This window comes from Pogonomyrmex barbatus, unplaced genomic scaffold (assembly GCF_055798465.1).
Source record: "Pogonomyrmex barbatus isolate J1 unplaced genomic scaffold, ASM5579846v1 scaffold5, whole genome shotgun sequence".
In the NCBI taxonomy this organism is placed as follows: Eukaryota; Metazoa; Arthropoda; class Insecta; order Hymenoptera; family Formicidae; genus Pogonomyrmex; species Pogonomyrmex barbatus.
In genome coordinates this window covers 7,601,103-7,614,763 of record NW_028297149.1, presented here as the reverse complement: position 1 = coordinate 7,614,763, position 13,661 = coordinate 7,601,103, and the positions used below count along the sequence as shown (strand labels likewise).

The following is a 13,661-nucleotide window of genomic DNA, read 5'->3' as shown; positions in this document are numbered from 1 at the left end:
GTCACGTTAGTGGAATTCTCCAAGGATTGAAACTTTCCTCGCTAAATCAATCTCCATTATTCACTTGGAAAGAAATTGGCGATTACATATCGCCAATTAATTGTTTTTAAACGTCGGTAGAATTTATATATTTTAATGAATATATTTAATATTAATTTATTCAATATAATGTCAAAAAAATTATTTGATATTTCTATGTTATTGATTTTTCATGTTTCTACTAATCTTCACATTTATTTTTTAAATTTTACATCATTAAATCTTATCTATTAATTTGTCATTTTTTAAATGTAATACATATAATAATTATATTATTTAATAAATTTATCCTCTTTTATTTTACGATTGAATCATGTAATTGTTAATAATATTTTAATATTATTTTTTCATAAGTTTATACAATACTTGGCATATAATTATATAGAGCACATTTATGTGGTCATATCTGAGTTCAACTGCATTACAACAATCGTATGTACTCCATGGCAGAACTGCATTGTCCTCTCGGGTGAATATACGAATGGCCTTTCTATTTTGATGATGGCTATTTTACCGTTAGGAACAATTAACATGAATGGCTCTCCTGGAGATCATTTTATCTTTTTCTAAAATATTTTTCTTTTCTATCTTCTACCAATCCAACTCGCACTAGAATTGATTTGTGAGAAGAATATATACGTACAAAAATATATAATTTTAAATATATTCTTTTTAATAGAGATACATATATTTTCAAAAATTTTAGTTTCACTTATTTTTTTCTTATAATGTAATATTGTCTTGAATGCTTAATAATTACAATAAATCAAGAATTTAATTGTTCAATTCATCATATATTGATATATAACATTTATTGAAATTAATTAAGTTGCAACAAATAGAATTTATTTGCAATAAATTTATTTTATAATATGAAATAATTCGAGACGCAATTGTGATTGTTATCAATTATGAATCCCTTATTTATTAATAATGATTTCTGGATGAAACAAGATAACAGGAATTTATGAAATAATATCTTGCATGATTTATTCTTACAAACAGAAATTCAAACGATAAGTTTTATATTTTTTTTTTTAAATGTTAAATTAGGTTAATCTGATTATTTTTGAATATCTGAGATGACAAATTATCGGATTTCTACAGTTATTTGTATAACTATAGTATTTTGATAGAATCTATGCATATTTGCTAATAAATTTGCCTATAATATTTTATGAGAACGTAGCATGTCGAATAAATCATCCGAAAAGCCGACCAAAAGCACGAAAGCCTACCATTCAGCTATTGTATAAAATATATTTAAGTTTAAAGAGAGATGTTATCAGTTGATCATGTTGATTATTTTTGTCACTTAATATCGGATTGATCCTCTGTATATACGATGATATGTTATTATTAATAATTATTTCATTTGAGCATACCTAAATTACATACTGGACAAACACATTTCGATTCTGTTTATTAAAACTCAATGATATTGAATATTTATTATATTCTACTATTATGATTTTGAAATACGTGTCGCTCAGGTTGAATAATATAAATAAAATTATTGAGAAAATTTAGATTAAAACATCCAAAACTTTGTTTCTGTATATGGTATTCAGATTACATTAATGCAATTGTAAAATAATTGAGAACGAATAAAATTGTATAATGATAACTGATAATTTTAACAGAAACTTGCAATGTATATTATTTGTTAATTAACTCCATAAATAAAATAAACAAATTTTATAATTAAGGAAAACATTTGTCAGTAAGTATTGAAATTTGCATATTTGTTTGTATTTAAATTACACAAATTGATATTTCTTTTTGTATTTTTCTTAGGAATTTTCTTTTTATCAGATAAGATAAGCTCGCTTATGTTTTAACTTATAGAAACATCTTTATTTTTTGTCTGATAAAATATAAAGGAAATAAAACAAAATAGAAGTTATATCGAAACTAATGATATTTATTTGCAGTCGATGTGACTAAATTAAAAAAACTAAAACAAACGCATGAATTGTATATATAATAAAACGTTCGATAAACTTGAACATATCTTGCATATAATATAATCTTGATGCATATTTATCATGCAAGTTGTGAACATTCCGGAAATTTGTGTATAAATATTGAATTGAAATTAGCATACTGCAATTTTACATTAATAATGTCCGTGACAATTAGTAGTGGCTCTGTAATATATTAGTGTGCGCTGCTACGAACAATCCATTTCACTAATGTTATTCTGCCTAATGGAAACAATTGTAATGATATCTATATTTAATTTGTAGCCCATTTTTGTAATTGTTTGTTCAGGTGTAACATTGTTTCTTTGAGTAAATTCAATATGTAACTTGCTTTAATATTTGTTTATTCCTTTTATGCACACGTGCACACGTTTCGTAATGATAGAAATTTCCGTTTTCAATAAAGTATGCTAATATTAGACTAGAATTATAATTATAATTAGAAAAAATAATTGTAATTGATCAATTTGTAAATTTTTAATTTATTCTTACATTTACATATAAATAATTAAAAACATTCAACATTAAAATAAATAGATAATTTAAATAAAAGGTCACGATTCCTAATGCCTATATAAACTGTTATTAAATAGCTTTTATATCATTTATCTTAATTATTATGATAAATAACTTAATTAAATTTTCAATTTAGAGAAGTTGGAAACGTCTTATACTCCATCCGTTCTCCTTCCCACTCAATTATTAGTGTTGCTAAGATTTTCGCCCTTCCGGGAAGACTTCTTGGTAGTTGATGATGTAGACCCGTTTGCAGTTTCGTCTATGGTGTAGCTATTATCTTTCGTTATCGCTGCTCATTGATCCGGTACGGCGAACTTAGTAAACTTCGGATAGCTGTCTACACCCACGTCGATCAGGCAAATCGGTAGAGTGCTAGCATTCAGAGAGGCGACTTCTCTCCACCTATTTCAGGTGGCGGGTCGGAGTCAGTTCTGCTGAGGGATATGCGCCTCTTGGTAACGCAGTCGGGCACTTGATTAAATTTGTTTGCTCAACATCTCTCTTAGCACGCATTCCGTTTGTGGATGGAACGCGTAAAGCCGGCTATTAAAATGATAAATGATGTTGATTTCACAGTAATGATAAATATTTATTTACTTACACAACTTTATCGACTTTTTTCTATGAATTTTTTCACACAAAGAAAAGCGTGTTTTAGGAAAAGCTCAGAAAACTAAAAACGAAAAAGTAATGATATGTCTAGTTATAAAAATGTTTCATATTTATTTTTAGTTTTATATATTTAGTTTTATTATTTTTTAAATATTTTGAGGAAGAATGCTTTGAAGTTTTATAGTATTTGTTATTTAAAACATTTTTATAACATTTCTGAAACAATAAGTAACGGAATATGAGGTAAAGCTTAATTCTTCTGTAATGTAATTAACAGTTGTACAAGAAACGTAACAAACGTACGTGTATTTTAAACATTATTTATGAATTTCGCTATTTCTTTTTTCTCTATTTACTAAAACCATTCATGCTACTTGGAATATTACGCGCATAAGCACGAAAGCTCTTCGACTCGAATCTACCTTCATATGTAGTTTTCCATGAGACAGAAAAATCTCGGAAGCGTTTAATGATGAATAATGTCTATAGATTTATCTTTTTACATATAGATAATTTTTTTAATAAACGAGATTTTTTAAATAAGAATATAAATGCAAATAAAAAATAATTCTTTAATTATTTAAGAACACACTTTAAATATTTTTTTAACGTTTCTTAAGATATCTTTTGAGTGAGAATGGGAGTGGTTGGGTAAAGTATGTGACGGTGAGATAAAAACGCGAATAAAAATGAAATAGAATAAATAAATGAAATTGAGAGGATAGATGCAGAGATACTGGAAGTATAAAGAAAAGTCTCACTTTGTCATGATCCGACGATGATGTGGACGTTTCATGATATAAAAATTTTCATTTTAACGTTGCGTTGCAACGTCTCCGTCCATAGAGCACAAAGATAAAAACGTAATTTTTATTATTTAATATTATATTTATTCTATTGATTAAATATAATTTGAACTCAATTATTTTAACCATCGTTGAGATATAAACATGTAAGATCCGCTTATCTCGGTGGCTTATATTAAAAGAGCCACGAGCATCTTGCCGCCGTTTCGTGCAAACTTTGCTACGCGTGAACTTGGCGCGAACCGCTATCAGGTTTCATAATTGAATTATCCTAACTAGAATGAGCATAAGGTAATATCAACCAAGCTTGTCAATTAGAAGATCGCATGAATTGAAGTTATATTGTTTCTTATTCCTCATAACATTTGTTCTCTCATCATTCTTATGAAAATTTATAATATAAAAAGAAAGAGATTTTCTAAAGAAGGAGATTATGACAATTTTTCTCAGTCACGTAATTCAAGAACAATTGCACTCATTTCAGTTAGAGTATAATTCACTAATGTCTTTTGATAAATACTACTCTTAATATAAAATAATTTTAACGAAAATATGTTTTTTTTCATTACATTGATAATATATTTGTTCTGAATAAATTGAATCAATATTATCAAATTATACAAAAACAAGTAACAATAACTCAACATGAACGATGTGTTTTAAAATTTTGCAAAATATCAAATACAATTTTCATGAAAAATTCATCAAAACATTTATCAAAATATTTTTAACGCGAAAATATGTATATTTTTAAAATTTGATTTTATTTTTAAAAAGGTTTTTTGATTTTCAGATAAAGATCCTTTCTACTCTAGAATGAATGTAGAATAAGAAAGAGATTGCTCAATTATTAACCTTGCAAGTTGAAAAGTATGAAATATGTTATATTATCCGTCACTGTTCGGAGCAAGTTCTAGATACATTTATCAGTGTTCAGTCGCCGGAGAAGAAGCTTAGCGAAGATTTCCTCCTCCGAGTTCGGGTAGCCATATGCTTTCGGCCAAACATAAGATAGCAATTGACTTTGATCTGAAACGTGAAGATTTACCGTTGACGTTTATTCGTGATGGAAAAAGTAGCTAACCTAGCAGAACGTTAATTTGACAGCTGTAGTATATTACAAAAATTAATTTAATCTTTAATCTTCTTTCTCTCGCAATTTTTTTCTAAATAAATTTTTCCTTAAATAAAAAATATATATTTAATATTTTCAAATAAAAAAATCCAAATTGTATATCAAAAAAATATTCAATTTTTTATGTTTTATAAAAGACTCTTCAAGACGGCAATTCTTTGTTTTGTTAAACAAAAAATTTTAAATATATATTTTTAAATTTTCAAAGTGCAAAATATCAGACAATTGCACAAGACCTGCAATTTCCGTTTCGAACAAAATTTATTTGTTTCCGATTTAGTATAATAAAGAGCGATCCGCGCGCGCGATTAGATACTATTTAACGAGACAATACCTTGAGCATCGAAAATTGCCATGGTGTACCCATGGAAATAATTCTCCGGAAGAAACCTTTGTATACCGAGACCTGAATTATCGCAGTCTCGACGTAGCGCCCAGGGGAAATACAGGACGCAACCGGAACCGATAATGCGCGTCCGGTATAAACGCGGGCAGATATCCACGTCGTTTCGTATCGGCAGCCAAACGCCGTTCGCGTACGTGGATTTATCGATGAATCGACAGGTTATTGTTCGGATTAATAACTTATTATCTCATCATGTTGTAAGCGTCTAAATAAATATCTGCTATGATTAATAATGTAATTTAAGCCCGATTTAGACAATGTATGTTGGAAATCGCTTCGTTTGATGTTTATGTGAAATATTACGTTAAATTCGGAAATACAGTTTCAGAATCTAACTTCTGCAATTATTGCATTATACAAAACCTGAGCCTTTTGATCAATTTGTGCTGTACAGTAAAAAATTTGTAATTTTGTAGAGTTGAAGATTGCAAGGAAGAGGGTATAAATGGCATCGAATGGCTAGCGATTGCAACGAAATTCAACGGCAACAACGGAACTTAGTGATAATCACAGGAAATGCGCTAATTAGCGCGCACGATTACTCCAAGAGCGCCGGAAAATTGTCAGGTCTCGCGTGACTAACGAGCGACTAAATAGCTCAAGATGATCGCGCGCGGAACTAACCCCGGAGAATGTAGAACGAAGTGTAACGGCATAGCGATAAGAAGTTCTTCTCCGCGTTAAACTTGTTAGCTCCGTTTTCTCAGCGCAATCGCGATTTCCGCCCGTTGCACGGGATTATCGTGTCGTGGCAAAACCGCCTACGAAGTTAATTATTCACATTTATGATGGTTTATTAACGTTTCCGCATGATAACGTCTCGTTGGGTTAGCCAACTCGGGCTTTTGACCGAGTAGAAGTAATTTTTATTCTAAGTTACAGAAGCAAAAAAATGCTCACACATACATTGAGATAACTGATAAATATATCAAAGATTAGTTAAAATAGTTACGGTGTAATAACAGTTAACTGAAAATAGTTTACATTAAAAATAATGCAAAATTAGCAAAATATGTGTGTGTGTGTGTGTGTGTGTGTGCGTGTGTGTGTGTGTGTGTGTGTGTGTGTGTGTGTGTGTGTGTGTGTGTGTGTACATTTACGCGCGGAGATACTCGCGCATGTATGTGTAGCATGATAATTTGAAAGATTAATTTAGTTAATTGCAAAGCGTGCGTTCAAAAGTTCGTGCAAGATAAGTCCGACCACGTTTTGCTACAAGAAGGTGTGCGACGCGATTTCGTTTAGGAAAAATTTAATTCGGAGTTAACTGGGATCTTTATTAGCGCAAAATGACGATAAGATCCCCCATTCTTCACTTGTTTCACGACAAAAAGATAACATAAGGTATTCTCTGCGATTAGCATTCGCTTAGTGAACGTAGAAACGTCATTTTCGGTTGCAATTAATGTCGTTTCGCGAATTTGCGGAATCAATCTGCATCCCCGCTCGTACGGATGCTGACAAATTAATACATTTTCTTGAGTTTTCAATGACATTTCTTGAGACTGAGGTGAAAAAAATCCAGAAAAGAACTCTTTGTCGTCTTTGTTCTAGACGTGCGACGCGAAGCTCTTCGGAGAGGCAACTTCAATAATTGCGACCGTAACTTATCATTGTCTTTAATTCGACTGCTTTCCCCCTCGGCTTCTTCGACTCCTCCGACGATCCGCAGGCGAGATTCCCACGAAACTTTCTTGTTCCTTAATTATCTCGTTTCCTCTTTCTCTCCTTCCGTGTTTTTGCGCACGTGCAACTCGCGCATCGGAAGCGAAGTGTTCTCCAAATAGAATAGCACGCCTCTTCATAGGGATATAATTATTTGTTTACAGAATCATGTCGTTGACATTACGTCGCCGTGACAATTACCGTATCAGCTAAGTTATATTACATGAATCTCATTAATCTCTTGCGCTTATAGCTAAAATAGCGGAACGGTTTTCATAGAATCGTAATTAAAACTTTAGTGTCGCGTTTGAAGTTCCTCCCTTTTTGGGATCAATTTTAGTTTTTAATTAGTCAGAAATTACAGGAATTTGCTTTTCTCTTAGCACATATTATTTCAACACAAAGCAAGCTTCTCTTTGTTACAATTAACCAATATTAAAATATTATTTACACCAACGGACTTACTTCAGTTATGAATTTTCTATAAATAAATATATGCAACATGAGAACGATCGTTTTATATATTTACAAACTTACATTTATTTTGAGACTACGAATCTCAGGATCTCTGCGACTCGTTTATCGCTTATTCGTTCCTTTGGCATTCACGTCTAGGCGATGACCGATAAAAATGTCCATTTGGAAGCTTACGAGCATTTCGTCCGACATGTATGTCGAATAAGAACCACCGATGATGTATGCGCCGTTTAAAGCAGTCGTACGTATCAGCTTCACGTACGGATGCGAAATCCCGCATGCACTGAAAGTGCCAGCGCCGCAATATTGGCGCAACGGTTACGGCGGAGAAGGCGGTCAGCGGGGTGCATCCGCTGAGATTTATACGCAAAATTGTGAATTTGGTTCCGCGAGGATGCTCCGCGGATAATAGTGCATGTATCACAGGCTGCTGCAACTTTTACAACGTTATACATATATTTTTATGACGATGCACCTCCGCATACACCGGCTCACTCCTCTCTCTCCCTCCCCCCCCCCTCCTCTCTCGCGCGTAACCTCCTGTGTGTTCCTATTTCATGCCACGCGATTTCAATTGAGAAACAACGTGCGTGATCTGACGCAACGCGACCTCCGAATATCTCTCGCTCTCGCGGGGGACGCTTGCGATCGCGTATAAAACAAATTCATCACCTGTGCAAATTTGCTCGACTGTTAATCTCGTATTGTACGTACGAATGAATTTGAGCACAGACTATTTTCCGATGTATCGAATTCGATTTGGCCGACGTGCTCCGCGATCGAGAACAAAGGCTGTAACGTGTGCACAGGCTTTGGCATCGCAATGAGAGCGTATTTCAGCGAGAGCGGTTCAATTACGAGACTCGATAATAATAATGGCCATTCTTCGCCATTTCGTATTGTATCTCTGAGCCGCAAAGTGGTATTTGCACATTATCTGGCCAAGTACACTAGCTTTGTGCTACCACCCGCTTTTAGTTACATTCTCGTCTCTATGTTTGTATGGCTCATTTCTACCTAAATGCACCATTACGAAAACGCTGGTCGTTTCGGTTTGCTGTCACGTTTCTACCCTCTCCTCAACGTATGCTAAAGGGCTCTTCAGAGTTAGCGGGCGCATGCTTTTCCGTCTTTCCTTCTACTTATCTCTTACAAAAAGACAACCGCTTTTGCTCATAGAAAGTAACGTAATTGTCATTATAATTTTGCATGTAATTACGACTTACACTTACTTTCTTGTTGTTCCCATCGCATGCGACTAAGCGTATTTCAAGGAATTTCCGAGCAAATAAGATTTAGCGTTGTTTTCTGTGTATTTCTGAATAGAAATTCGTATTTTTAACGGAAAAATGGTAGAAATTATCATCTCCTCGCTTGAATTTAATACAAAACAATTATTCTTAAAGCGACGTTCTGGTTTCAATAAAATATTGAATCTTTTAGCGATCAATTAAAATAATGACGTATACTAAACAATACGCTTCATTATTCTGCTTATATAACAATTTTGTATTTTTATACATTCTCTTCTCTATACGATACTTTATAAACATGCGCCGCCTATATCCGTTAATCAATGAGGTCAATGAACTCACGTTCTTTTCTTTTTCGCGCGACGTTATAAAAGAGTCGATAAAAAAGAAATAAAAAAAGTATTATATTCATCGATAACTGGAAATTAATGTTCAGGAAATTTGCTACACACAGCTGCAGTGTAATAGCTCGCTTCTCTTTAATCTTTTAATAAGAAGTATCATCGTCAATTGCGTTCTATATGATAAGCCATACTTTTATTTCAGTAATTTATTTTTATCAAAAGTTAGAAGGGAGCGAAGAGTAGCTATAAAATACTAGGTCGACATAAAGTGTTATAAGCTATTTTCTCAGGAAGTGTTAGGGATAGCGAATTCTTTTTTTTGGTATCTTGAAGTTTGTTGGGGCTATTTATAAGACAAATGGGATACCGCTGTCAAAACTTTCGAGTGAATTCCCCTTATTTTTTTTCGATATGATGATATAAATTTCTTGCGTCTAATATATCATATAATGCGCACAATACATAACGTACATAAAACATCAATTGCGATAATTTATAGTACAGTATAATGCATTGTACACGTGTATCTGACCAGCGCAAGACAACACGCAGTTTCTCTTGCTCGCGGCAAAAGTTTTCGAACATTTTTATCAGTCAGCATCCCCATTGTTCAAAATGAATACGAATATCGACTGTACCGCTCTATATAAAACGTTATTAGACAGCGCATTTAGACAGGCGATAGGCGAAACAAAGAGATGCGCATCCATAAATATGATACGCGCAATGCAGATAAGAATAAGACAAAGAAAGAACCGCGGCTGTACACCTATATAAAGTACCATTTTATCGACCACTTTCATCGTCCCCTCCCCCCGTCCCGCGCCCTTTTGGAATTCATATCTACATTCCCCATCGGATTTCCTCGATTTTCCCTTCCTTCCGCATCCGCGACGCCAAGAAACTCAAATTTCCGTTTACCTTCTCTTGCCACGGTTCGGATCCTTTGCGTTTGAGGAATCCCTTTCGCGCTCCACGCGCGTACCTCTCATATCTGACACGTGGCACGTGGTGAAGGAGCACATATTTTCAACGCGCCTTCTACCTTTGGCGTAGGATTATTGCAAAAGTTCAATCCGCAAGAACTCGTGAACTCGAAAACTTTCGAATTTCGAGAACGTAATGTTGCAAAAGCTTATGAATGTAAGGTTCCCAGGGATCATATAGGACAGTGAGTACAAAGAAAAATTTGATGAACTCTGAGCGAGTTTTAAAAAAGCAAAAATGTAATATAAAGAAAACAAACTTACTACTCAACTAAATTTAAACGATTTAACTAATTATAATAACAATTGTTGTTTTAACTCATTATATTTATCAAATATTGTATATATTTGTATGTATCGAAATAATAATAACACTTCTATATAATTACAAATTATAAATTAAACAAAATTTTGTAAAAAATAAAAATGCTATTATGTCAAAAAAATTATATATTATATATTACATTATATATTTTATAGATATTTTTACTACGGATTTTAAAACATCGTATTTTGTAGATCGAGAAAGATTTCTCAAGATTTCTGATAAGAAATTTATGATGCAAGCTTGTTAGCGAAACATATATAAAACTTTTTTAGTGGAAATAATAATCCTACAAATGTACGTTTATATGTGACAAATGGGTGAATATTGAAATAACAGATTATTTTGGTAAATGACGAAATGGTTTGGAAGAGAGATGAAACAGAATTTTTTCCCTTGTTTTAACTCTTTTACTACCGAAACAGTTTTGCCTATTTTATACGCACATTTTGCAGATATCGAAATAATCTCTTTGATACAAAAATGAACCGCAGAAGATTATGACAAAAGTATAAAAATGTAACATGACATAATTGTTACATATAATTGACATTTTTTTATGTAACGTAATTGCTTATGAATACGAAAAACATATATTAACTTAAAAGTTCTTTAAATTTTGTTTAAAGAAATGTTTTAAGTTATTTTAATCTTGTGCATTCCGATTTGGCTCCTACCTTCTTTTAAATTACTTCTTAGAATTTTCCGTCCCTTTGAATCTTTTCACTTCGTTTCTGTCTGCAATTTGTCATTAAGGAAAGATAAAATCGAAAAAACAAGAAGGCACTAATTTGCTGATTGCTACGAAGCTTGGAAAAGGTCCACCCAAAGTTATCTTTCATTCTTAGACTAATGAACAAACTCGGTCAATACCATTGAGAAGATCTAAAATGTTTAATGGGAAGTGAAAAATGAGGAGGAATACAAATCGTTGTTTGTTTAATGTATCATGATTTCTCATTGATATATTAGTAAATCGCTTTGTACAATTAAATTTCTTTTATTTAACAAAAAATATAAAAATTATTATAAAATATTCTGTGTATAAAATGTGTATAATAGCTTTGCAATATTTTTTCTGACATGTGGAAAAACGTTAATATTTCATAATAATCTATAGTGCGCAAGGTATAACATCAATTGCGTAGTTGATAATAGAGTGTCCGATAATAGTGAGAACAATTCAATAGCATTGAATATAACATAATATGTTGCCGATGTTAACTCAGACAATTATACATAATTATGGTATGGTGCTAATTTGTGTAATGATATAGAGAGTTACGTAATGAGTAGCATTTCTCTGTTAAAGTTGGTTCGATTTTCCACACGCGACCTTGTGCTCTATCATGAGTTTCATTGCATAGCAAATTTCGTTTTGTGAAGACAATTCTCGCTTTTGATCAAAGAGACTATCGTCAGAAACTGCTTTTATATGCTAGGAAATATTTGCTTGTAGAAATATACGAACAAGTTATACATGTATGTATATGTGATGTTCGCGATAATGCGTAAAAACTGTACAGCAAAAAAACGCAGTTTTTATTATTATTTATTAAATATCATTTACACTTATTAATACTGTCTACATAATAAAAAATAATTTAATCTTTACAAAGAGAGGATATTATTTGTACATTTACATATCAATCGAAAATAAAGTATAAAATTGCATATCAATATATATTTAGAAATTAAACAAATATGTATAAATATTTACTATACATTTCTGAAATAACCAAATGAAATAGCTACATGTTTTACTTCTTCGAGGAATGAATTCATGTTATATTTCATATTGGCAAAAAGATGTATCACAGAAACTCCGAATATTTCACGAATTTTATACTCGCAATTTTATTAGTTATTATATTTTTATGTATTTTGTAAAACGTTAAATTATGCTATTTGTAACGATTAAATTATTTTTTCTCCTATTGATGCTCAGCAATAATTGAAATTATTTTCCATTATTCTGAAAATGGGAATAAATCGAGATAAATTGCGAAACGGAAATATCTGACAAAATACAGTAAAACTATTCAAATAGAAAACATTGTAGTCGTTATATTGTAGTCAATTTATAAAATAAAATTTTTTATGTAAAAAGGAATAGATACAAACGGATAGCCTAGAATCCTTTGAATATTGACTATTAAAATATTAGTAAAAAATCCTAATTGAAGTTAGTGAACCGTTAGTGAACTAAAATCAGTTTAAGATGTCTCTGATCTACATTACAGCATTATTTTAATAACAAAAAAAAAAAGAAGAAAAATAAATCAATCAACAGTTTCAAAGTTATACGAACATTCGTCAAAGAGGGATCAGTGCTAAAGAAATTACAATGATACGGACATTTACATTTATACGCAACTTGAACATCGATATATCGATTGGAAATGAACCGTGTATCGAAAAGTAGGAAAAGAGAATTCGTTGAGAATCTTTCTTATCCCGTGTGACGATCGAAATACTCTCAAACAGAGTAAGTTGGAACACGGCACTTCGGCAGTCGAGTACTCGCGTAGCCCCCGAGAGTGCACGTCAGGCGAATCGCCTGTGAAACGAGAATGTAAGGATCGTTCTCGTTTCGTACGCTCTCCCCGTTCTCGCCCCGTTCTCACACGGCTTTAAGGGACACGAGAAATACGGGCGACTCCGGGATCCCCGAGCTTAGTATAATCGCGAAAATGGAGCGCCGTGTTCGCGCGATATTTCTTTCCTTTCCTCTCTTTCTCTCTGCCACGAACCGACCGACCTCGCGTGCGACAATTCGCTACGGTCTGGCTGACGTGTACGCCGCGTCTTCATTTCGGAAATTTAGAATTATAAGCCGACGATGACGTCAACGACGACACGTGTGTGACTCGCTCGCGCAATTGAACGCGTGTAGACGATGAAAGACATGCCCGTTTCAGAAGGATCTCCTAATGTTTTGGCCAACGTGTATTACGTGAGCCACATATACGATAGTGTGATCTTCATTCTTGACAGCAGTTTCTCGAAATTGATCTCTCGACCGACTATCTCCGAGAAGCTTTGACATCGAATATTATATTTGACATGTATTTAGCTATTATACATTTAATATTATCTATTTTAATAT

At 32.6% G+C, this 13,661-nt stretch overlaps 1 protein-coding gene across 11 annotated transcripts in view; it reads right to left on the bottom strand.

Annotated features, from left to right (window-relative positions):
- The window catches only part of LOC105427216 (glutamate receptor ionotropic, kainate 2), a 128,203-nt gene that overhangs the window by 56,218 nt on the left and 58,324 nt on the right, over nucleotides 1-13,661 (bottom strand). The window lies entirely within an intron of this gene.